General features: G+C 40.0%; 1 long non-coding RNA gene across 1 annotated transcript; it reads left to right on the top strand.

The window, feature by feature from the left end:
- The first annotated feature begins 6,951 nt into the window (after positions 1-6,951).
- LOC136286098 (uncharacterized) lies at positions 6,952-14,457 on the top strand. Its single transcript, XR_010719754.1, has 3 exons — positions 6,952-7,055; positions 7,501-7,624; positions 13,999-14,457. It is a non-coding gene; the product is annotated as an uncharacterized lncRNA (long non-coding RNA).
- Positions 14,458-21,689: the final 7,232 nt, after the last annotated feature.

Genomic DNA, 21,689 nt, shown 5'->3' with positions numbered 1-21,689 from the left:
TGGGTTTAAAGGCTGGCCCTTACTAGGGCCCTTGAGGTAAACATTGGGAATTTCAATATTCCTCATAAAATTCTTAAGTTGACACAGAATATTTACCTTCCAAACACTAAAATCTTTTCAGATTAATTCTGCAATTGTACATATTGTGGGATTTTTGATAGTTGCAGAAGATTTCAGCAGTTGCATACAAGACAGATATTCCTGAACCAAGTCAAAATCAAATGGGGAAAGAGAGAGAGCTTTTAGCCAGGATCATAAAAGAAAGAGATTTTAAAATTTACTGCTCCTTCCTAAATATTTCTTGCACAAGTCTTATGAGTAAAATTAGGAAATTGTCTTCTTTCCTTTCTAGATATTTGAGTTGATGTAACACAGAGGAGTTATTATCCCTTCTGACAGGTAAGATGGGTAACTCAGAGCCAGAAGGGAGCATTTCTTAGATGAACCATGAGTAGAGGAGGGTGAACATGAGTACCATATTCATTGCTATTTGGATTCAGGAAAATCCTGCCTGATGAAAGGTATATGAAGGGGGTGTGTCTTCTTTGAAGCCTAGAACTGAGTATGTGTTTACTTCCTTTATAATGGACTATCTGATTCCTAGTGCTACCTGTCCGTAAGCTTGTATGTGGACCAGAAAAAAAAAACTCTGTAAGTACATCTGAATTTAAAACTTCGTTGCAAACATGTAGGGAATTAAGGGATTTGAAATACAAATTACAAGGTAAGCTTTCTTTGTGTTGTGTCTTATGCAATCCACTTGCCCGTTACATGTAGGCCAGCTAAGTGGGGTGCAAAGTTCTTATAATGGGTGACAAAGGAAATAGTCCGACATAATTCAGGAATTTCAAATCACCTGTCATTTGAAGAATGATGTAACCACTTGCAATATAGGGGTAAGGGCTTTAAATTCTCAGCTCATGGGTCATTCACAGTGGAAGCGCTGCAGGGGGCCAGCCCTCAGGCAGAGGGATGAGCCCCAGGCCCCAGGATCCCATGGCTTCCCTGCAATGGAGAGTGAGGTCAGAGCTGCCTAGGGCAGCTTCTGCCAGCAAGACTCAAGCCTTTGACAGGAGATTCGCTGCTTGGAAGATGTGACTCCTTGTTGAAGGGAGCAGAGTCCCCTGACACCTACTTAATGCACACAGGTTGCTGGGAAATTTATGACACAAGAGGTTTCAGTCCTGGCAGAGTGACTTAAAATAAATTTAAACCTACGATAGCCAGGACATATTTCATATCCTGGTTTTCTTTTTCTCTAGATATTGCCACTGTTTCAGTGAGCCCGCAGGGCACATTTTCCTGAAAGACAGATATGCTTTTTCATGTAACACCCCATTAAGTAAAGCCCTTTAGCAAGGACAAAGAGTCTCTGAAGATCATCTTCTGGCAAAGGATGTTTACAGACTGAAACACAAAGCTGGCTGTTTCCCTGAAAAAGAAAAAGATTCCAAAGTTTCTGGTTAATCTGCTGACTGCCTGGAAACATTCTGTTTGTTTTGGTCTTATATTTCCCAAGAAGGCTTCTGATGCTTTTTTTTAAACCTCTTTCTGATGGCTTTGTCAATATCTTTCAAGCATTTGTTATTGTGCCAAGTATTCATACTTCAGATATATCTAAATGACAAAGGTGTTGGAAAAGGGCTGCTGTAGATGTGCAAGATTCTGAGAGCTTTAAAATGAGTGAGCTGCTGGTGTAGAATAATTATATTGTGATGGATTTCTCCTCTAGTTGTAGAAACAGAGGGAAATAAGCACACAGTGGAGAGTGCACACGATAGTGTGGCTTGTCAGGTAGCTCTTCTCTACAGAGTGGCAGCTTGGGGTCAAAAGTAGCACCTTGGTGCAGTGGAGTGATTTCATGAGCTTTGTCTTTCCTCAACTTGCTTATGTGACTGGGTAAAGAGCAGCAGATGCAGTGGAAAAAGTATAAAGTGTGACTGACAGTTTCAATGTATTGCTTGGCTGAAGAGCTATTCAAAACAAATTGTACAATATGGAGCTGGTGGCCATGGGATCGGTGTCTTCCTGATGGACATGTTCCATGTTCTTAGCTTCAGATCAGCCTTGAACAGCTTTTCTCAAATTTTTCTCTGCCTGCCAAAGTGCTCCTATCAGCTGTTCACAACTTCAGTAGAATTTATTTCTTTCCACCTACCATGCACAGGAAATTTGACTCAGAAAGATGAGATGCAAATATTATGCAGGGTTGACCTTTTCATTTACAAGGTAACTAATTAGCTTGACAAGTAACACATTAACTAAAATACGTATATGTCATTAGATAATCCAGCCTACCTCTTTATGGTGGCTCCCTAAAATACATCTTACTATTGTTGCAATTAACTGCAGGCTTGCTGTTGACTTCAATAAGAGCAGGACTCCAGACTTAGACCAAATGCAAAGTAGCTTAATGTGTAGTCTCTGATCTGGCAACCTCCTAGTTACTTCCTAGTTATGCTTTGTCACCACAAAGTAGTGCCAACTGAGTACCTTTTCCAGTTCTGCTGGTTTTTGCTATAGGACAGGACACATGTGTGACATTTAATGTGAAAGACATTAAGGGTGAACCTGGGCAACTGGCTGGAAAGATTCCTTTAGCTAAAATAAAGGATGATATTAATGCATAGACTGTGTGCTGAGGTCTGTGTAGGAGTTGTAATTTATATCATCCATTTGCTGCAACTTAGCAAAGAAAGACATGGTCATATTCATTTTTTACCATGGGTGACAACCTGGTAGCCTTCAAAGGTTCTGAGGAGAGGTCGTTGTGCCATCCATTGAAGGAAGGGGATGGAAGTGGTTACGTAGACACAAGGGATTGAAACAAATGGCCAAGAATTCGATCCAGGTCTTCCAGGCCAACAGAAAGAAGCTGTTCATGTCAAAAATCTAAAGCCCACTCCCAATTGCCTTTGGGAGTCATTTAGTGCCTTGAACAGATGTTCTCAACTACAGTTAACCTTGAGGCCTGCATGGTTTAGGTCTGATGTAGGATGATTAGCATTCCCTAGCTCTGGACTGCAGCGTCTGGTTTTTGGTGCCACCTCACAGTATGGTGTGGCAACAGAGATAAATGGTGCCCTGCTGCAAATGGTATGCGGCCATATTTTGCAATTCTAATGAACCCATCCTGTGCTCTTCAGTGTCCTTTAAACCTTGACAATTAGGGAGAGTAAAGAAGTGGAAAAGTCTCACTAGAAGGGAGGCAACTGGGAAGCAGAGCTTGTGAATGGCTACAACAAAGAGAGGAATTTAATTTCATACTGGTACTTGGAATTGTCCTGTTCCCTTTTCAGTCATATTTTGGAAGATGCGTATATTTTTATTATAAAATACATCAGTTAACTGCTTCACTGTTTTATATGCTTTTTATTTTAATCTGGACCTGAGCCTGATGTTGCCATTAAATCATCTGCTTTGTCCTTCTTTATTTATACTCTTCCTTGTCAATTTATTGCCTCTTTGCCTTTAATGAAGCAGAGGTGGCAGCTTTACAGATGGGAAACTAAATCACAGAGAAACTACGTGACTTTATACCTGACCTATGCACAGAAAATTAATAATCACTCTTACTGACAGGTGCAGCCACTACACGTAAGTAGTGCAAGTAGTTTAGCTATTTTGGCTGTGTTGATTTGGGGAAAGTTCAGATTTTATGAGAGAATGTATGAGATATTAGTGCAAACTTTGTTCTTTTTTTTACAGTTTTGTTCATGATGCATCCATTAAATGAAGGCTTTATGTACCTCTGGGTCCTTTCCTGGCTACCATTGGGTTGGATTTCTCTCCTCTGCTGAAGTGCCATTGTAATGCTGCACTGGTTTTGGCTTTTGACATGGTCCCCTGGCAGTACTTCATGGATCTCCCTTTATCCTCCCTGCTTGCTTTCCTTTTCCTTTGAGTTAGCTTTCTTTCATCCCTCATAGGCTTTTCTCATGCTCTTCCTTTCTCCTTTCCTTTTACCAATGTCTCCTGTTTGAAGTTTGGAGCAAGTCTTCCCTCTCTGTTGAAATATTCACTCCTGTCTGCCATTCACATTGGTTTTGCCCCTCCTAGGAACAGATGCTAGCCTGTGCTGACATCATCACCCAAAAGATTGCTTTGCTAATTGCTATGACAGAGAACGTGTTTGTTTGTTTGTTTGTTTGTTTTCCATTCTGCTTTTGGGCTGATCGATCTCGGGTGAGCTCAGCAAGGTCACTGCAGTCATTGGCAGGCTTGTGCAGAAGGGTGTCCTATATGATCCTTTTGAGACATACAACAAAATCTGTTATGTCTATTGTAGAGATTTTGTAAATACCAGTATTTTGTAAATACTTTAGCTGAAGCCTTACTATTGTCAGTTATCAGAACTAGAAGAATGCTTACCACATTTCACTTATGTAACTACACCAGGCCTTACATGCATACTGAAGTAGTCTGTGGGTAAATTGTAACCTTACTTAGCAGCATAAAGGGTCAGGAACTGGCTAAGTAAGACAATTTAAAATCAGGTTGCATGTATGGGTGTCATTGCTGAATTTTTAAAAGTGGGATGATGATGTCTGAAAGACTTGTTAGCAAATATCTTTCAGAAGTGAGGAGAATGGTGAGGTTCCATGAGGTGAAAGAAAGGCAAATATCTTTCAAGATACATGAAAAAGGAGAGAGGGACAATACAGACCTGTTAGCTTCTTCAAAAGAATGATAATTGATGCTAGAGGCAAAATCTTATTTTGTGGGGATATAAAAGGTTTTTGTACCAAGTGTGAGTTAAACGTTAACAGATAAAGTCTGGCTGAGATATAGTTCTCACCAGAAATATCTTGTTGCTTTGAAGGATAGAAATATCTTGGAACAGCAAGAGGGGATACAAATGATACAGAACAGATCAGAACCTTCAGCCATAACATTTTTCTTTTTCCAGAAAAAAACCCTTTCTTTACTCACATGTTCATTCCAATACCTGGCATTTAGGTGTGCAATTGCAACATTTTTTCCATGTAACAAGGTGTTTAAACTAAAATTTAGCCCAGGTTCTTGGAGGTGAGAATTTAGCAATAAGCAAATGTACCGCTTTGCAGATGTGGCTAATTGTTTGACCCCTGACTAAAGCACCATTTTAAGAGTGTGAATTGATTTCATAGATCTTTTCTCATTTTGCCTCATAAAATGCAGAAATGGAAGAATCATCTTTGGGCCTATGACAGCCTAGGAACAGTCTGTGATAAATCACCACCATTGGACAAGTCTGCTCTCAGCCCAGCCTACAAACCTTAGTGTCTGATAGGTATCCAAATACTGGCATCTTTCTTTTTTGCATATCCATCTCCAACCCATCAGTGAACTGATCCTACCAGAGCAAACACTCCTGTTAGAATGGAGAAGAGCTAAAGTCTTCGTCTTATACGTCTGCTACAAGTCAAATTAATCAGCCTGAATTTTTGCTACAATGACAGTGACAGCTGAGAAAAGCAATTCATTAATGGCAATTGCATTTTACCAAAGAACTGTTGTCCAAAATAAAAACAAAGTGTTCAGTGAAGAAAGAAAGGACTCTAAAATAGTGTTGGAATAGATTGTCCTTTCCAGATCAAATGCTAGTATTATTTGCAGCACTGCTTTTGGGAAGTCTGCAGTGCTCTGGCTGGCCAGTTACCCATCTCATCCTGTGTAGCACTGAGGGGGAAGATGGTTCAGCCGGAATCACCCTTACCTCCACCTCCTACCCATGGGGCAGATGGAGTGCCTGAGGCCTTGAGACTGCTTTTGCAAAGAGGGAGGGAGATAGAGACATATTCAGCCTTACTGGCTTTAAATGTTCACATTTTGCACCATCTGCAGAACAGGAGAAAAGGCAGATTAAGAATCCTTGACTAGGAATCCCAAGGTCATGCAACAATATATTGTTTATTAACCTGTGCAGGTGATGATGATACAGACTGATCCTTGTGACATAATTATTATATTTGATGAGCTTTTTGAAAGAGTGAGAGACAGTGGATTTAGTTATCTAAGCTAAATGTATGGGAGCATATACAATGCATTATGCATTTAGTTGTTTCTATACCAAGAGTTTAATGAAGTGATGGCAGTTGAGAATCTCTGCTGGATTGTAAAATACTTATATACAGAATCTGGGTACTGGAGGAAATTACACCATACTTAAGTTCCAAAGTTCCTTTACGCATTCATATAACAGCCTGACACACTGTGTATCAAACACAACAAATTGTGTACCAATCTGTACCAATTAGACTCTGCTCCACAAAATATGCACAATGCCAGCACTGGAAAAGGAAGGGTGGCCATTGCATTTTAGATATAACCTTTAGATATAACTTGTCACTCCTCTATGAATCAGAGGTGTGGTCACGGTATAATTAACTCGTGCTTTCTTGCTTCTTGGCTAAAATATCTGGATTCCTTTGGATAGTCATTTGATAAATCTATTAATACCTTTTCCACTGCCTTTCTGAAGTAATTTGGCTAATGTGCTGAGCTGAACTTCCAGCCAAGTCTAAAAGACTTTTTTCCCCATTTAGAATTTGCAACTGTTCCTTATGTGCAGCAATAATTTTCCCTTTGAAGAGGGTAGGATGGCTCTATTAGAAAAGCTTATGGTTTTTGGATATGCCTCTTGGGTACTTTTACACAGAAAATTATCACATTGAGGTACTTATGAAAGGGAAACCCTTTTACCTGTTTTTGAAGCTGGCATGGTGCACATCAGGTAGGTCTGGATGCCTGTGCTTTGTGTGCCTTTGCAGAGCCCTCCTCAGTAGGACAAGGACAGCTTTGAGCACCATCAGACATGTCCCTGCCTCCTTTTTATGCTTGTACCACATTTGATCCTCAGCTTGGGAAGATGAAAAACCAGCTGATGACAACAACTGCAGTGGCTTTTTGTTAATTGCCTGGCTGGATCAGAGTGGAGCATTTTTGCTGGGATTGCTTTAGGACATTGCCTCATGCAAGTGGGGCTGTAGGCAGGCTGGGCATGTAAGGGACAGCTTTGCCCCAGGCTGCTCTGACTCTCTGCGACAACACGGTGGCAGAATCAGGTTGTAAGGGTAGGTGCTGGGGATGAGCCAGTGGCATTAAGGCAACAGGCAAGAGGCTGCATGCAGCATCCAGTCCAAGTTGGCATTTCTGTCTGGTCTGCAAGACAGCCAGCCTTGGTCGTGTCAGGCACAGTGCACCTAGAGCTGCCTGCTGGGGGAAGGGTTGTCTAAGAAACAGCAAGGCTGGTCCAAGGGTGATTGGAATATTTTCCCATAAAAATTCTTTAAGCGTAAGTGATTGTGATGAAATCATAAAAGTAATTGACTCTTGTAACTCCTTTTTTGAAAACAAATTAAGCCTAAAAACATGTAGAGACCTCCTTACTTTCCAGAATATTATTGAAAATTAATAGAACATCTGAGCCTGCAGTATCATAAAGTTTGTATCCTTTTTTTTTTTTTTCCTTTCACATACCTTCAGATTCATCTCCAGCAGCTCTCCATCTGTTTGCAGGCTGTTTTCTAAACCAGTGTGATGCCTCAGGTGCAGAAGAGAGAGACAATAATTAACAATGTGGCCTGCAGCATCTTGGGAAACAATTAATTTTGGTGAATGGACAAGGGGAGGAAGAGGGAAGGTAAGCTTTGCTCATTTGTCTGCTCACGCATTCACAGCTGGGCATATTGGATAGATGCACATACAGATATGTCTGTATCTCCCAAAAAGACTATTTTCAGCATTCCAACTTTCACTTTTTCGCAATGACTGTTGTGCACAGAAGCTACTTGAAAATGACAGTGCCATCTGCACTGAGGAGATTAGGGGGTGTCAAGGAATACTCTTTTTCACTTCTCTCATTCCTGCTTTTCTCCATCCTGTCCCTGGAAAAAATCCCAGCTTTTAACCTGTCAAAATAGTTTTAAAGCTGGTCTCTGATGTATAGAAACCTGTGAGACAGAACCACGACAGCTATGTACTGTCAAAGGAGTATGACTGCTCAAAAAATAAAGAAAATCCAATACAGCTGAATAAAAGAACAGGGAAATGTAGGAGTCTGCAGTAGCATGTGGGGTAGTTCTTTCATGCATATGAAAGATACATTGATCAGGGAATACTAAATTTATATACAGGAAGACCATTTGACTGATTTATACTTAGAGAGATTATAATGTGTATGCACGGAATGGAAAATTAAAGATCTTCACATCTACAGAGAGGTTAAAAAATGAAAACCATGCGATGAATTAGAGTTTTTTTCTCCAAGTGTAGGTCCTGAAATTAGAAAACCAAATCCATTTATAAGCTCTTAAATGCAAGTGGCCTCATTTCCGATGTGCTGAGCAGCCGCTGCATCTGCCTGTTTCTGTTATGAGCACTGGCTCTATTTCTGAAAAACAGCTGTCAGGAAGGAGATCCTATAGGGTCTCCTCTGATGTGTATAGCTGGCAAATAACCACATCCAATTGCAGGACCTATGTGCCATGTGAGTACAACTGGAGATATGGGGAAGTGCTGCTGAGCTTTCTGTGTAATCTCCAGGTAGGAATCCAGCAGAGATGCTGAGGGAGGAACCCCACCACACCTGACTTCTTTACTCCTTTTTCCCATCCCTCTGTCCCTTCCTCTTCACACACAAGTGCCCATGCTGAACGAAGAGACTACTTGAAGCAGCAGAAGAAACTTGCCATGTTGTTTTTGAGAGTGAGATATCACAGATGTGACTGCTTGTTCTGTGTGGAGCATGGAAAAATTAGGTATTTCAAGACTGTTCATTCTCACAAGTGCATGGTCAGATTTGGAAAATGGCTGGGCTAATAGCAGGCACCTGAAAGCTTAAACATGAGCCCAAACAAAGTGGTTTCTAAACCTTTGACTCTATTCAGGAATTTTGTAATTTCACAAGTGTGCCTGCAGTAGAAAGCGAAAAATGTGCCCCACTGGAAAGCTAGCAGTGCATTCATCCCTTCAGAGTGCAAACTCATTTGACCTTTCCCTTTTATGTCTGCTTATTCAAACAATTAAGTAAATGTAAAAAAAGAAAAGCATCTCCTCTGAGCCTCCACTCTCATATGTTTTCAGGCAGTAACATAAATGAGAGTCAGTAATCTAATGCAGAACTCATTTGAGCATGTTTGCATGTTATCTGGAAACTAAAAGGTTTATTCTTGCCTTTGGCTCTGTATGTAGAAACATGCAGGAAGAGGCTGCTGTTAGCTGACTGGTCCTTGTACAAAATAAAACCCCAAACTTAGGCATTTTTCTCATCCTAATGTCCAGGCTATGACAGCAGAAAAGACTAGAGAGCGTCTTTCAGGATGTAAAAGCTGTCATTTGTGCATCCAAGAAAGGACAGTACTGTAAAGGTAGAAGTGTTTTTTAATAAGGAAATTACATGCTGGGAAAGAATGTGAACTTCTCTGGAATGTGAAGAGCGGATTATGTTAATATCTGCCTATCAACTTTACCCTCTTGGTTCACTTCATGCTGCATCAATTATACTGTAACTTTGCAAAGTGCTGTCTCTAAGTAACATTGTTAACTATAGCCAAAGGTTGGGAAAAGATTATCCTTTTAAAATTTGATTGCTTGCTCACCAGGAAAACAACAAGGGGAAAAAAAAAAAAGGTATTACCAGATCCTGAAAAAAACTGAATTCCATCTATTTTCACTTTTAAATAAAATAAAATCCCCAGAAATTCTCATTTTTGGCAGTATAAAATATTGCAGTGTGAAATACAATTTTGGTTATAATGTATATAATGCATGATATTGCACAGAAGTATAAATATGTATCATACAGAGGTTCTTTGCCAAAATGTCATTTCACTTCCATAAACAGCTTACTCAAAACTAATTTTATATGGGGAAATTCATCAAAATCCATAGATTCCCATGAATTTTCTTATACTTCTCAAACTGCTAACACTAGTGAAAGATGTTCAAACATTTTCAACTTGTCATAAGTTCCACAGGCTTATTTTGGTTTAAAATGTAGTTTTCCATGCCCTGGTTTGTGTTACTTATTTTTTGCATTATGAATGGAAATGAGCTTATGACCTGAAAAAGAAAGCAAATGGTAGTGTAGGGAGCTCTTCCATAATGTAAAGAGTAGAGCATAGAGCAGACAAAGCAACTCCCGGTGTGTGAGCTTTGCACAGCTCTAACTTCTGAGATTCAGTGATGTTTCTCTCACTTCTTCCCGTTCTTGGTCAAATGACTGCTGAACATAAAGGATGAGATGCTCCTAACTCATACTTTTAAAAGGCTTGTTAGTAAACAGAGCATCTTTCTCTTTGATATCACTGGGGGTAATTTTATTGCCTAGAAGAATATCAGTCTTCCATGATCCAAGAAAATCTTCCTCAGAGTTAAACATTCTGGTTTAACTCTGAGGTTATGGGCAGTCGAGGTTCTCACCTTGATATGTTAAAAAATAACACAAAAGGAACTGTATAAATTACACCAGTGAGTAAAGGGTGAAAAGGAAAAAAAGATATAGTGGGAGTGACACCCTCAAAAGATTTGCTAGGGAAAAAAAATCCTTACTGGGAAAAGCTTACCATCATTAGTAATCAAAGAAGAAACTAATGTAAGGAAAAGAATAAAAAGGTGTCCGTTGAAAAATTAGCATTTGGGCATAGGGGAGCATAACATGGAAAGAATTGTCCTAGGCACATATTCTGTAGGTAGAAAGCGCAGTTGGAGTGTCTGCCCCCACTAAGTGGCTACAATCTGCCTAAACAGGGTACTGATGCCAGGACAAGGACTCCCCTTCTGAGAGGTGGGACTTGGGAGAATCTGTTTTCAGATGTCTCTGCCTGTGCCCCACAAACAGAACAGAAAAAACCACCAAACAAAATCAAAAACAATGACAACAAAAAACAGATGGGAGGAGGAATTCTCATGAAAAATCATTATATATTTATTATTTCATTGAAATTATATGAACCCAAGGTATTCCAAGACTGTTTGGTCCTGAAATAACAAGGCATAGAAAAAGGAATAATCTTGTAGCAGTACTGGAAATGTTCATAAATTATTTTGAACGTTCCTTATTGTTATAATCTTGGTTTCAGAGAGAGCTGGTTCCTTGGTCCTGTGTAATGATGAGCCTGGCCTAGAGCACTAAGAAAGGAGGCAATTAAATGAACTATAAAATGGAATCCAAAGTGCACTAGTAAGAAAGACGGGGGTTTTTTCAGTGCCTGTGTCTTTCCTGCTTCTGGCATTCCATAGTGGTATGGTAAAGATACCATGTATTGAGCAAAAATTGAAGGAGAATGATACTAATAAGATGACAAATTCTTCCTCCTGCCTATTTACTGTTAATGAATGTCAATGACCTTTTCATTTATACCTTTCGTCTGCCTAAGAATGGCTCATAGTTACTGCATTCCCTGTCTCCTGACCCACAGTGGTTCCTTAGCCATGCTATGCATATTTTAACTAATTTAATCTTTCCTTTGAAGTCATTCCCTCCAGCTCTTTGTCATTTGTCTTGCTTTTGTCTGGATCCCTTCCAATTCATCCTGGCATGAAGGTAGCCAGGTGGCAGTATTTGTGCTGTGCTTTCAAGAATACACCATCAGGAGGGGCCACCCAACCCCTGCCATCTCCCAGGTGGACTTCGTAAACCCAAAGGGATCCCCCCCATGGTAAAACTCTGTAACTCAGAATGCAGAGTCTGTAAGTTTTACCCCCATGGTAAAACTCTGTAAAACTCTGTATTGCAGACTGCACACAGTGGAGCACCTAATATAAAAGAACTGCAAATTGCACTGGCTTTTAGTTTGGGCTTTTTTTGCTGTTGTTACTGAATACTGCAATCCTGGTTCTGACCCTTCCTGTGTATACTACTCAGATCTTTTTCAGCCTTGCTACCTTTCTGTTCCCTTTCTCCCATAGAGTATCTGTCCTGCAGTGTATGATTCATCAGATTTTCTCTTCTGCATTTTGCCAGTTTGGATCACCTTCTGTGTTTCGAGACGGTATCATGCGGCTCCTTAGTGCATTGCCTTAGGTATTTGTGTTTCTCCTCTGTGGGCTCCTCCCATGAACTGAGAAATTGATTATTGTCTGGATTTTGTGACATCAAGTCACGTAATGATGCCCACATTACAAAGAGTAGATTTTGGCTCTATATGCTGCTCTTTTTGAATTTCCCAAGTCCCTCTCCAGAACCTTAATCAAGAAGACAGGCTATGTGGTTTCTCAATGTGTTTCCCTGCTATGCTCCTCATTTGGAACTCAAATTAACTAACAATTCTTTCCAGCACTTGCTGACCTCCAGTGATGCTTAAAAAGTGGGTTCTGCAGCCTTGAACGTGAGACTATAAATACTGGAAATCTCTTAGGTCAGTTTATAAAATAAGAGATTGCTGTCCCATCCTCAAGGAAAAATATTGTTATTCTTTGTAAAATCAACCTACGCTCCCTTCATTTTCCAAAATGTGAAAATAGTGGAAATACCATGTCAGGTATCTCAGTGTGATATTACAGATAGATAAAATATGGTACCCTGAGTATGTCCAAACCAATTCCAAACCAATGAAAGTAAGAATATTTCAAAATGTTTCAAATGCCTCATTATAATCAATGTTTTGTATTTGTATCCTGTTCTGTTGACGATGTAGTTCACAGTTCTGCCAAAAAAAAAACCTAAGGTGCTATGCATTATTTACTAATTCATTAATATTCCATACAACATATTAATCTGGATGTTTACTTGATTCCCTACTGTGCTTGCTAGTGATCCCCTTTACAGTAACCATTAGGTAATCTTGTATTTTGTTCTGAAAAGTCTTCTACTTTGGAAGGTCTCCCTGCTTTCTACTTTCTTAGTTCCTTGTTACACCACAGCCTTCAAAAAACAATAGTTAAATGTTTCTCCAGTTTCTGAATTTTTAATCCCCCACTATGTCTATAATCTCAGTCTAGTGGTCCTGAAACATACAATGAGAGTGTAGATCAAGAGAAAAAGCAAGGTGTGGTAATTGGGAAAAACAGAGATGTGGCTTTGGAAATGCATTCCTGATCTGAACTAAAAACTTAATGGAGACACATGTGGAGAGGTCATTTATAAAACTCAGAAATACTAATAAATTTTGTGCAGATACAGATTTATTTGGGGTTTTGTTTGCTGTTTTAGTTTGGTTTAGTTTGGTGTTTTTTTTTTTTTTTTTTTTTTTTTTTTTTTTTTTTGTTTTTTTTTGTTTGTTTGTTTGTTTTTTTTTTTTTTTTAAGCAAAGGAAAAGTTCATGGATTTAAAGATACAGGAAATGACCTCATTTGCATAGCTGGAACTTCAGCTGTCAGAGATCATCTACTTTCAAGAGCATTATTTGTATACACATTTAAGCATAAAGCCTTGCTATGTATTCATAGAAACAGATACAGGATATTATTTTAGATCACAGAATCAATTAGGTTGAAAAAGCCTCTAGTATCACTGAGTTCAACCCTTGACCAAGCTCAACTGTGGCACTGAGTGCCACATTCAGCCTTTTCTTGAACACAAGACAGTCAAAATAACTTCAGCAAGGCCATTATGAACAGTTCTTAGCTGCCCACAGTTCTGAGGGCCCTCTGAGGTGCCCCTTGGTCCCCCAGATGTCTGGCCAAGACTGGCCATTACCAGAGGGTTTCCAGGGGAAGTCCCTGGAGCATGTGCTAGGGGTGGTCCAGGGATCTCCACAGCGCCCAAACAGCATGGATTGTCTATACACCCAGCAGGTGTCCAAATGAGCTCTTCCTAAGTAGCTCCTTCGCATTTGCTAACTAAAAACAGAGTTTAGGCATTTGTCTGTGAATACCTACATGTAAATATCTTCACATCAACCTGAATTCTTCCTATGATGTCAAATGTGTAACTCAATATAAATTATCATGACAAGGTAGAAAAAGATACCACATCCAAAGTTGATCTGTTTCATTTTGTGAAATTTTCTTCCTTGTTCAGATACCTGTACTAATTGCCTCCAATTAATTAGCTTCATCATTGTTACTTTACAGACTTCGAGCAAGCCAAGATGACTAAGCAACTCCTTGATATCATCTCTTGTACTGCATCTGGCATTTTGTGCAGCACTGTCACCAAGAAGCAGGTCTTTCAATAGATCTATCATCCTGCGATATGGCAAAAAAAGCTTTTCTGAGGAGAAGGGCACAGAGCTCAGCAAGATGGATAAATACAGGCATGGCTCTACTGCTGTTAGAAAATCAGATGCTGCAGTACTCCCTGACCATGCTCTGCTGGAGCCAAATTCTGCATATCTATAGCCATACCCTGTATAGCTACAGAGATGAGTTTTGTTATAGCAATGATAGTAAGGCTGATTAATGTAATGCCAGTCAGAGACCAATCTATTTCTGTAATGCCAAGATAGCACCTTTTAAAATAAAATTAGCTCCTGCTTCTGCCTGAATGCTGCTAAGCCTCGAGAAATACAGAAGGGTTTATGAACCTCAGGATCATCTGTCCTTTCTCCATGTGTTCTTATCAGTTATTCCCTTTCTGCCCCTCAATTTCACTGTGCTTGTGTTCCCTGTCCTTCCCTTCCCTACCCTGCCAGAAGGATGCTGTTGTTATTCACTCTGGACCTGACCTGCCACCTTTATTTGTGTGGCAGTGCCAGTATCTTTGTCCTCTTTGGCCAGTCAATTCTTGCATGCAGAAAGAGATTTTAAAACAACGGTCACCAGGTGTTAATTGGAGATATGCTGGGGGCTGTGATTTTGAAAGGACAGCAGTAAAAATGATTAATGGAAATCTGTTACATATAGAAAAGACCATTCCTATCTAGCAACAAAGGCAAAATTTGCTCAAGAGTGGAATGTCAGTGCAAGGGGAATGAAACATCTAATTATAGCTTAAGAAACTAAGATAATATTTTTTGGTGGTTTGCTGGGATAGATTTCAGGAATAAATTTCATCTAGGCAAGTCTCTATGGCCAGGGCTAGTGGGACATGAGGCAGGGCCGGCCAAAAGGCTGGAACAGCACATTTTCTTGGTGGCAAACTAATGTGCTCAGCTCTGGTGTGCAAATTCATGTGCAGCTCTACCTACTCTGCAAGTGTGTGGCTTTCAGACAATCTACATCCAATGTCCAGGCAGATGACTGCAGACAGATGGAGTTTGGCTTTCTCTGCATTTCCTCAGACAGATGTACCACTTTCTCATTTAGTTTTTCTTTTTCACGTCATGTTTCCAGGAGTTTTTCTTTTAACAGTTAACTGAATATCTAATTATTAGGCAACTGTAAAACCACTGAAAAGGAAACAGTGAAGGATCTAGTAATGATGTGAGTGCAGGCATAGATGCCCCTGGTGGAAAGATGTGCTTCAGTTCCAGCCTTTGTGAATGACAATTTAATTGCTGTGTCTCTGCATTTGTGCTCCATTCGCTACAAAGGAAGTAAGTGGGAATTGAAACACGGGAATAGATGCACTGGTCATAACTGAGCTGTAGTGAAATGCTGTGTACAAGCAGATGATTTTATAATGGGCCCATCTGCCCACCTCACAAAACCACTACAAAGATTGACAGGATTTGCAGTCACCTGTTTTTCTAGTTTCAGCTTCAAAATAGCAAAAGGTGTTGAGTTTTGGATTTTAGCTGCACAGGTCTTCATAATTTAGTTTCTTCTTGTGCTCTGTGGATGAGTCCTAAATAATTTTCTCTTGCCTTTTTTCTGGTCCTTCATTGAGATGTACTTTCCCCCCCTACTACTGAAAGCTGGCTTTGTACCTGTAATGGTTTCTCTGTATAAGTAAGGGTCTCCTTACACTTTATCCACTTAGCAGAACTAGGAAGTTTAACAGATATTTCCATGAACCTCTCTTTTATTTTTTTCCTAGAAGTTCTAGTGGTTTTGACACTGCATCTTTCAAAAGATGTTAAGTATTCATCATGAGGTCTCTCTACACAGAATATATCAAGTTCTCTTGTAGTACAGTGATAAAGTGGTCTAAGCTTTCCACTCTTGCTGTAGATAATGTACATCTTGGGATCTTCTGTTACTGTGTGAAAATTCTGCACTTTCAAAAAAAGCTAAATCATTCCTCAGCATATGAGTCTGCTCTGTAAGGTGAGTATGACCAATTCTTCTCATGGGATATGATCATTCATTTGCCCCACAGCTACTTATTTCAGCTTTAACTTCCAACCAGTCCTAATGTTCTTCAGCAATTTCACCTACCTCTCATAAGCAACTTCTGCTCCCTGCATCTACGTGTCTAGGCTTGAAATAATCCTGCTTTGCCACCAGCTGGTTCCTTCATTAGAAAATCAAAAGTGCAGGCAGTTTTCCCAGTCTGGATTAAACTCTGTACCTGCCTTTCAGCAGTAATGCATTCTCTGAAAAGTTTTTCAATGCCATCACTTCTGTGTAAGCAGATTTCTGATGTCTACATGTTTATACACCTGACTGGCCCATCAGGCTCTGTTAAATTCAGTTTACATAGTGCTGCTTTGTTCATGGCTCTAATACCACCCTATCCCTTTTCAAAAAAAGAGGCTTTTTTATTCCAATTGCTTGGTCTCTGCCTTGGGAACAAGATTTCCTCTGAAAATTTTGTCTTTTTCCTATCCTCATTTATATTCTCCAAATAAAGAGAAAGCAAGCAAAGCAAACACACACTGAATCTCCAAAGCATTGCAAATTGATCTTGTGTTGTCAGGGAATAGCCGTGATTTAAGTTAAATGACAGGCAGGCAGAAGTCCTGCCTCAGCTTTGTTATTCTTAAGAACTCCTGGGAGGACCTCCCGTGTTCAGGCATTCCATTTTAGCATTTTCTTCTCACTTCCCTAAAACTTTCTGGGGTCAGTCCTGTGCTGCTGCCTGGTGAAAGACACTTCTTACACAGAGGTTCTTGCATTACCAGCTCCCAGGCTGGCCCTGGCATTAAAGTGGAATGCACCCTGCTGCTTTACAGATATCATTGAGGATTGTATTGGTGTGGTGGGCTTTGCTAGAGCACTCCAATGTCATCCTCTTAAAGCTTGATATGCACATACATATAAAACCAAAGTGAACTGTACATTTGCAATGTCAAAATTGAGTATCAGGTCACAGCCTTATAAAGATGTAGCCAATGGGAACTCAGGAAAATCAAGACTGGTTCTATCCTTGTATCAAATCCAGAAAAGCCTTTGAAATATGTCTGTTGGCAAGGTATAAAAGTGGATCTACTATGTGTGGGTAAGGATTTGAATATGGTCTATACAGCATGTCCTCAAAGTCCTGGCTGGAGAAAACTCCTGACCCTGATGTGCCAAGGTCTCCTTCTGTTTCCATTCAGAATTAAAGACTTTGCCATCCAGCTCATGTGTTTCCTAATCCCTCCCAGCATATCACTGGCTTCCACCCACTATGAAAATTATGTTTTTCCTCAGCAGAGACAGGTGCATTTCTTCCCTGCTTAGATCATAAACAGAATCAGATAATGGCTGCCTTGGTGTTTAGATTAGGCATGCAAATTTAGTTCCTCTAAAAGCAGGAAACCCACAAGGCTTAGTGGTATTTTTTTCTCTTATGGATGACATATTTCATGCAAGTGTCATTTGCATAATTACATAACTATGCAATTTGTATGTGCTATGTACTACTTTGCACTTGTTTGAGACTATGTTAACAACTAAACTTTCCTGAGGGGATACAGGGTTAAGGGGTGATATTCACTTGAACTCTGTCCTTGGGAGCACTAATCATTATCTGGCTGCATGGAAACTAACTGTACCTCCTGTTATTTATTATCAAGCAAAACAAATAAAATCACCAAATGATATAGATAAGTCTAAGGCCATAGCAGCAGAGCTTATGCTTGACTTAAAATATCCTGTACAACTTTTATGGTCTGCTTTCAAATTTAAATTTAAAATATTTTAACAAGGCAAGATACTTTACATTGAAGTAATGCCATTAACTGTAGTAAGAGGTTTTGTATATTACTGAGACTCACCGTCCTGTGAGGCACTTCAGTAAGAGTGCATAACTTAACTAAAGATGGAAATCCCTAACTGCCAAATGTGTAGACCAATATGCTTAGCTTTTGTGAAGAGCAAAATGGACGTGATGTTGAAGAGCATGTGATGCTGAAGAGCATGGGTGTGATGTTGCTGAATTGATAAACAGCAGCAAGTACAAGCCATGAACAGAATGAGGATTTCCACCCTCATCTCACAATGCTGTGGTCCCTAAGCCAGTGGCCTTACAGTCTAAAATAAAGACAAAAGGGAGATATTTGTTTCTAGGGGTTTTCATGTGAGTCAGTGAATATGATGTGACATAAGCAGTGCTCTTCTGATGACATACACCAGCCCGGCTGGAAATGTCATTGGTGTTTTTGTAGGATAACATTAGGTTAATTGCTATTTGGGAAAGATTACATTTAGTAGTTAGACAATTTATGGTCTCACTTGTACATTGGAGTCTCAAAAGAACCTGCCTGGGAAACCCACAGTACACTGGGGCTAGGATTTTTTTTCCTTGTGAAGAATGAAAAGGAATTTTCAGTCTCTGGAAGCTGTACCTAAACAAGCAAGAGGTTCAGTGCCATAGGAAAGATCCAGCTGATGCTGAGGACTCATTGAGGACAATTTTTTCCCCATTTCAGGTGAGTTTTACTTGAAACTAGCTCTGTTCTGGTCCAAAGGACAAAATGGTCATAGCAGCTGGAGGACAGTAAATGTGTTCCTCAGCCTCATCGTCCAGTTTGATTTAATTTGAAAAGAATCTGGTTAATTGTAAAAGTATCCTCTGAGGCTTTTCCATCCTATGAATCAAAGCATGCTAAGTGGCAGCAACTGCACAATCTGCCTTCAAAAGCATGTTCATCATCCGAACTAAAGCACAAACGTAGGCATACTCTTTACTAAAATAAACACAGCTGCACTAAAAGGATTCATTTTATGTCAGAGTCCTATAATTTGGGATTTGGCAATAAAGTCCTTAGTAAGCCTGAAATATGGCAACTTGCCCCATAGGCACTTCAGTATAAATGTCTGGATTTGTTATTTTATTGCTTTTAATATTTTGCAGATTGCTGAAAAAAGAAACTTAGAACATCCTGATCTAATTTACTAATTGCATGAAAAATCAGCTGTAATAAACTATGTAATTGTACAGGGAAATGGTGGTTTCTGTCCAAGCATATTTTGCACCCATAACTCCTTTTTCTGTCCTATTCCCATTCAGATGTTGCTGAGGTTTTATAGCGTGCTGTAGGTTTACTGAAGTGCCTGCTCACTGAACACTAAGAACATTTGCACATATGCAACATTTAAGGGAATATAAATTCTTTTTTGCTGATTTCTTTTTTCAAAAATAAGATCTGATTCAGCTTGCTGTTCGATGTTAGTGTGGCAGTTTAGTATCTTTTTTAGCTTAATGTAACCAGCTTGCTATAAAAAAAAGGAAGTAATTTAACACTAACAGATTTTTTCCCTAATCTTTCATCACAATTTCTATAAATCAATGTAAAAGTAGGGGGATAAAAATTATCACTATCTAGAAATTACCTTGATTGAAATGAGAGGCTCACCTAGAGGTGCTGGAACTAGAGCAGTGAAATGTAGTTCCAATGAAAAGTTATATAGAGATGAAAGGGTGTGGGACCACCTGGCTGGAGAATGGTCTTACTTTCATATACATATATATATAAAGGTCATTGAGTTCTTGAACTCATAGAGATTAAAACAGTTAGATTCTGCCTCATCAGGTCTCAAGAGAAAAACAAACACTTTGAAACTACTCTCCTTAGGATGTAACATTATAGCTGAGTTTCCTATCACAGGAAAATTTAGCCTCTCATTTGCAGATATAAGAAGGAAAGAATAGCTAACCAATTAAGAAACTAATGGTCTTGAGCTAATTACTTGCCAAAGTTTGTTGGCATGCGGGAGCCACAAGTTCAGGCTCTCCTTCTTGCCATGAAGACCAGCTGTATGCATGGCAGTTTTCTTGGGGGATTACACTCCTCTGGCCTGGGTTGATTGGTCCATCTCAGTTCAGCAAACAATTTAAATTCTTGTTTTCAAGAAGGGATGTTTGTCTGGTCCCCAGACTCCCCTCCATCTTAGAAACCATGCCTAAAGCTGGTCTGTTTCTATGAATGGCAGTGTTTATGGAGCAATATGTTCCTGTGAGAATGCTATTTGCCAAGTTAACTGTAGTTGAGTTTTATCTCTCACCTCTCAGATACGTTATTGCAATCTGTCTGATGACTTGTACAGACTTTCCCACATCAAATTGCTCAGTAGCAATGGTTTCAGGTCACTATTCATTTAAATGAACATTAAGTTTCTGAGATACAGCTAGAAAGCAGCTTTAATGAAGAATTTACCACTGTGAAGTCAATAAGCAAGATGAGTGTTGGAGCATCATAGGGTTACCTGATGTTCTTATCAGAAGAAACACGCGATGATGTGAGACTTTTCAAAGCAGCTGATTCCATCAGGTTTAAACTCAGTCAGAAGTAGTCCCTCCCCATTAAGTTTTTCCCTTTGTTCCTAGCACTTCACCATGACCCTATGGTTTCCCAGACCTGTCTCAGTTTGCATACGGCTTCTCTGCAACATCACCCAAATGTATTACATCCCTAATGCTGATGTATTCTAAATTCATCAAAATACTGCAGCTAGAAAAGCTTAAAATCAAAACTGGAAAGCAAAGAGAAAAGCTATTGATTACAGAGATGGAGCTGCTTCTATGAAAGCATCAATTTAAGCATGGTAAACTTGTATCAAAAACTAATCTGTTCCCCAAGCACTTCAGGAAAAACTGCCTTGGTAGTTGCAGCTGAGGATTAGCTCTGTGGGCTCTCCTGCGGTGGAGTCCTCTGGAGCAGCACGGACACCCCTCCTCTGGATCACTTCCTGTGATTGCTCATTGCATCCCTCCCCTGCTTACAAATAAATCTTCAAAGCAACTTGCTGGGAAGGTCTGCTTTCCCCTCCTCCAACTAATCAATTTAGAAAAGCTTATTGTAGCGCACTTTGCTGTTTGTGCAAATGCAAATGAAGCCTTGTTTGAGTTTGTCTGTGACTGAGATAAACAAAGCCCTTCTGATGTGTTGATTTTCCATACCCTGCTCATCCTCTGGTGTCAGAAGTTGTTAGAATTGCAGTTTTCTGTCTCCTCCCTTCCTGGACACAGAGCTTGTAAATCTTTCTGTGGTGGCACAACAATCTCTCAGAATCAAAAACTGGGTAAGGCTGAAATGTCATCTGGTCCCACCTCCCTGCTCAAGCAGGGGCATCCCAGAGTCCATGGCACAGGATTGTGTCCAGGTGGTTCTTGAACATTTCCAGTGATGGAGACTCCACGACCTCTCTGGTAATCTGTGCCCATGCTTGGTCACTTCAAAGGAAAGAAGTCCTTCCACATAATCGGGTGGAACCTGCTGCGCATTATCAGCCTCTGCCTGTTGCCTGTTGTCCTAAGCTTGGCAATCCTGGGAAGAGCCTGGCTCCTCTTGACACCGTCACTTCAAATACTTGATGAGTATGAGGAACTTGAATACTTGACTCTGATGAGGTCCCCTCTCAGTTGCCTCTTCTCAGGGCTGAACAGGCCCAGCTCCCTCAGCACCTCGAAGGAGAGGGGCCCCAGCCCCTTGATTGTCTTTATTGCTCTCTGCTGGACTCACTCCAGGTCTCTCTTGTCCTGAGGAAAGACACAGCACTCCAGACTGGCCTCCCTG

This window comes from Chamaea fasciata, unplaced genomic scaffold (genome assembly GCF_029207755.1).
Source record: "Chamaea fasciata isolate MVZ Bird 193981 ecotype frontalis unplaced genomic scaffold, bChaFas1.0.hap1 SCAF_2, whole genome shotgun sequence".
NCBI lineage: Eukaryota > Metazoa > Chordata > Aves > Passeriformes > Sylviidae > Chamaea > Chamaea fasciata.
Note: the sequence above shows the minus strand (reverse complement) of the source record. Positions and strands in the feature narration are given on the sequence as shown.